This window comes from Rhinopithecus roxellana, chromosome 13 (assembly GCF_007565055.1).
Source record: "Rhinopithecus roxellana isolate Shanxi Qingling chromosome 13, ASM756505v1, whole genome shotgun sequence".
NCBI lineage: Eukaryota > Metazoa > Chordata > Mammalia > Primates > Cercopithecidae > Rhinopithecus > Rhinopithecus roxellana.
Genome location: NC_044561.1, coordinates 51,368,873 through 51,373,692, shown reverse-complemented (window position 1 = coordinate 51,373,692; position 4,820 = coordinate 51,368,873). Strand labels below are relative to the sequence as shown.

General features: G+C 43.0%; 1 pseudogene; it reads right to left on the bottom strand.

Annotated features, from left to right (window-relative positions):
- Nucleotides 1-4,506: 4,506 nt before the first annotated feature.
- On the bottom strand, nt 4,507-4,758 carry LOC115892624 (annotated as a pseudogene).
- Nucleotides 4,759-4,820: the final 62 nt, after the last annotated feature.

Sequence of the window (4,820 nt, the reverse complement as noted above, 5' to 3'; positions counted from 1 at the left end):
CACAATTTAATGACTGCTATATTTTTGGACTCTTAAGTTGTGTCCAGTTTTCTCCTCTGGTTAATTGTGTATCAGGGATTATTGTGTCTGTAAAGCATTATGCACATCTGATTGTTTCTGGGGGAGGATAAACTCCTAGAAGTAGAATTAAGTCACAGTGTATATATGTATATATAAAAAAAACCTAAGGCTGCTGAAGCCTGTTGAGAAAACTCTTCATAAAGCCTTATATTTGGGCCAAGGATGGTGGCTTACACTTGCAATCCCAGTGCTTAAAGAAGGCCAAGGCAAGAGGATTGCTTGAGGGCAGGAGTTTCGGATCAGTCTAGACAATATAGTAAGACCTCCATTGCTGCAAAAAGTTAAAAAAAATAGGCAAGTGTGGAGGTGTGTGCCTGTAGTTCCATCTACTCTGGGTGCCGAGATGGGAGGATCCCTTGAGCCCAGGAGTTTGAGGCCGCAGTGAGCTGTGACTGTGTCCACTGTACTCTAGGCTTAGGTTACAGAGTGAGACCCCGTTTCAAAAAAAAAACAAAAAAAAAAAAGAACCAGACATATTCATAGTCAGGTATCTTAATCCATTTTCCATTGCTTATAAGAGAGTATCTGAAACTGGGTAATTTATAAAGAACCAATTTATTTCTTATAGTTCTGGAGGCTGGGAAGCACAAGGTCAAAGGGGTGCATCTGCCTACTTGCTGATGGAGACTCTGTAGAGTCCTGAGTTGGGTGAGCATGCTAGCTCAGGTCCCTTTTCCTCTCATAAAGCTTGCAGTCCTACTCCTGTGATAACACATTAGTCCATGAATGGATTAATCCACTCGTGGCACAGGGCCATGAACCAATCACCTCTTAGAGGCCCCACCTCTCAATACTGCCACGTTGGGGGTTAAGTTTTTTTGTTTTTGTTTTGTTTTGTTTTGTTTTCTGAGATGGAATCTTGCTCTGTCACCCAGGCTAAAGTGCTGTGGCATGATCTCGACTCACTGCAACCTCTGCTATCTGGGTTCAAGTGATTCTCCTGCCTCAGCTGCCTGAGCAGCTGAGATAACAGGTACCTGCCACCATACCCAGCTAGTTTTTGTATTTTTAGTAGAGACGGGGTTTCACCATGTTGGCCAGGCTGGTCTCAAACTCCTGAACTCAAGTGATCCACCTGCCTCGGTTTAACATGAGTTTTAGAGGGAACAAAAATTCAGACCATAGCATCAGGAGTATAAGAAAATAGCACTTCTACCCACAGTTTTGCAAATACCAGGTATTAAAAACAAAAACACAAACTTCTCAAGTTGACACATAGTCTATTTGTTTCAGTTTATTCTTTATTATTAATAATGAATTTGGGACACAGTTTCTCCATATTCTCAGTAGTCTATATTTCTTCTAATGTGAATTATCTGTTTAAGATATTTGCCCATTTCCTACTAAGAGTTATATTGGTCAGGGGTTCTAGCTGTCCGTTACTATGTAACAAATTACCCCAAAATGTATTGGCTTAAAATGACAACTATTCTTATGCTTCTGTGGATCAGGGAATTTGGGCAGGACATAGATGACCAGTTCTTTTGCTTCATGTGGTGTTCATTGGAATTCCTTGGTGATATTTATTGCTGGCTGGGGTTGGCTGGAGGGTACAAGATGACCTCAGTCACATGCCTGTGTAGGGTATGCCAGTGCCCTGTGTGGGGGAAGGCCAGGTCCAGCCAGGTTGCCTCTCCATCCCTGAGCAGTTTTAGGACCTTTCCTTATGGAGGAGAGCTTCTTCTCTCCACTGGCTAGGTGGCTTACTGTTGTGGGTTTTATGGCCATGAAAGATATGCACTGGGAAGAGTCTGCAAATAAACCTTACTAAAATAACCCTTATCTTCTATTACTTTCCCCCATATATTTACCTTCCCACAACTTACTGCCCCATAGAAGCTCAAAACCCTTTCCCGGGCCGGGCGCGGTGGCTCAAGCCTGTAATCCCAGCACTTTGGGAGGCCGAGGCGGGCAGATCACGAGGTCAGGAGATCAAGACCATCCTGGCTAACACGGTGAAACCCCGTCTCTACTAAAAAATACAAAAAACTAGCCGGGCGAGGTGGCGGGCGCCTGTAGTCCCAGCTACTCGGGAGGCTGAGGCAGGAGAATGGCGTAAACCCGGGAGGTGGAGCTTGCAGTGAGTTGAGATCTGGCCACTGCACTCCAGCCTGGGCGACAGAGCGAGACTGTCTCAAAAAAAAAAAAACCCTTTCCCTTTGTCGTGTCGTGTTTCCACAATTTATCATTCTTTGATAAAATCGTATATATTCTGGGTCTAATTGCTTCTTTGGGTCTTCACTTTTCTATTTATTTATTTATTTATTTATTTATTTATTTATTTATTTATTTATTTTTGAGACAGAGTCTTGCTCTGTTGCCCAGGCTGGAGTGCAGTGGCACGATCTTGGGTCACTGAAACCTCCACTTCCGGGTTCAAGTGATTCTCGTGCCTCAGTCTCCAAGTAGTTGAGATTGCAGGCATGCACCACCAGGCCTGGATAATTTTTGCATTTTTAGTAGAGACAGGGTTATGTTGACCAGGCTGCTCTCAAACTCCTGACCTCAGGGGATCTGCCTGCCTTAGCCTCCCAAAGTGCCGGGATTACAGGTGTGAGTCAGGGCGCCCTGGCCTGGGTCTTCACTTTTTTATGAAGACCTCTATATGCATATGTAATGATAAACCTTTTCTCCTGTCTTTTGTCACTCTAATTTGCAGGGCCCCAGCCATTGAACCTGAGGGGGTAAAGTTTTTTTCTCTCTCCCCTACGATGACTTGCTTTAGTGAGTGACATATTGGTAGATGTGATACCTAGTCTTGAAAAGTGAGTGTGTTGAGGCTTTTTTTTTTTTTTTTTTTTTTTAAGACAGAGTCTTGCTCTGTCACCCAGGCAGGAGTACAGTGGTACAGTCTCAACTCACTGCAACTTCTGCCTCCCTGGTTCAAGTGCTTCTCCTGCTTCAGCCTCCTGAATAGCTGGGATTAAGGCGCGTGCCACCACGCCTGGCTAATTTTTGTAGTTTTAGTAGAGATGGGGTTTCACTATGTTGGCCAGGCTAGTCTCGAACTCCTGACCTCAAGTGATCTGCCCGCCTTGGCCTCCCGAAGTGCTGAGATTATAGGTGTGAGCCACTACTACCAGCTGAGGCTTGCTATTCCTATACCCCTGCCAGTGCTATGATGAGAACATACCTAGGCTAGCCTGCTGTCCCTGAAAGAGATTGAACCATATGGATTAGAGCCATATCCAGCTAAGCTCAACCTAGATGAACTGCTCCACAAGTAACCACAGACCTGTGGGTACACCTAGCTTAGATGAGATGGCTGCAGACTCTTGAGAGATCATAAATTGTTGCCGTTTTCAGCCACTAAGTTTTTTGGGGGTGGTTTGTTACTTAATGACAGCTGATGCATAGAGCTTCTTTTACCTTTCTGGCATTTGTAGGTGCAGGAAGGCGTGTAGCAGGTGGGCATGAGTTTTCAGTGCTAATTCATCATTTCTACCACAGTCCCTCTTTGCTTACTGATTTGTCAAAGGTCTTTCTATTATCAAGGATATTAAATCCTATTCATGAGGCTATAAATGTTCTCTATACTTGTTTTTTTTTTCTTTTGTTTATGCAGTTTCTTTGGTATATAGAAGTCATCAATATAAGTTCACCATATCAATTGTTTGCTTGGTAGTTTCTTGCCCACACTTCCCATTTTTGCAGTTCTGCTATGCAGATATCCTCTTGCCATCTGATAATATTCTTCCTAAAAACATGCCTAAACATCTTAAGAATTCATTATATATATATTTAAACCTAGAGTCTCAGATTCCTCAAAGTCAGATGGCTTCCCAAACAGCAAGCTTGGAGTCAACTCTCTTGCAGTCGAGGCTCTCGGCAGTGACCTGGGAGACTGCTTTCCTGAGACTTGCACATCAGATCTTTTGGAACTGGGCAGTAGGGGACAGTTGGACTCTCCTTGCCTTCCTCCCTCATAGCTATAGAAAATGAAAGGCCATGTTTTTAGACCTTTACCCTCTTATCATATTTTGACTGAAGTCAAGGACTGGTCTAATTACTGTTGACTCAGCTGTTTCACTAAGATAAGTTTAATAAAAGAAAGTATTCTTGGCAAATTGGCCAACTAGTGCAATTTTCTTTGATGAATGGCTCATTTTTAGCAATGTTATTATGGAAATCTGAGAATAATCTATTCATTTTGCTTTTATATAAGCAAAATCCCCCATCATCCTGGCTTCAGCAATTAACACACTGATGGTCTTGTTTCATGAATATCTCCCTTCACTCCCACATTCTTCACCCCACAGATTTGTTCTAAAATCAGAGACATCTCCCACCCCCTGTGGTAAAAACTACTTTATTGGTGATGGTAAGTATAAGTCAATAAATATTGATACCCAAAGAAGAGCTCAGATAATTGGTCCATATAGAGCTCGATGAAATTGAACCAAGTGATTGCTGGGATAACCGAAGTCAGTGTTGCTTCTTGGGAAAGGAAGTCATGGCCAGCAGATTTATGGCGTTTGCCATCCCACCAACTCTAAGAACCATGGTTACTCTGTAGAGGAGGGTATCGATCACCCCACCCTTTAAATGTACTGGAATTCCATTATCCTCCTGAAGCAGCTTTTGCTTTTCTGGAACTTTATGTTCAAAATACCTACAAAAAGCAGTGCTTATGGTCCTCTGGGCAATCTGATAAACAGCCAGTAGATTCTACAGCATCTTGGTTCAGTTACTGCCCACCAACTGTGACAGTGGAATACTGGGAACCCAAAGATATCTTA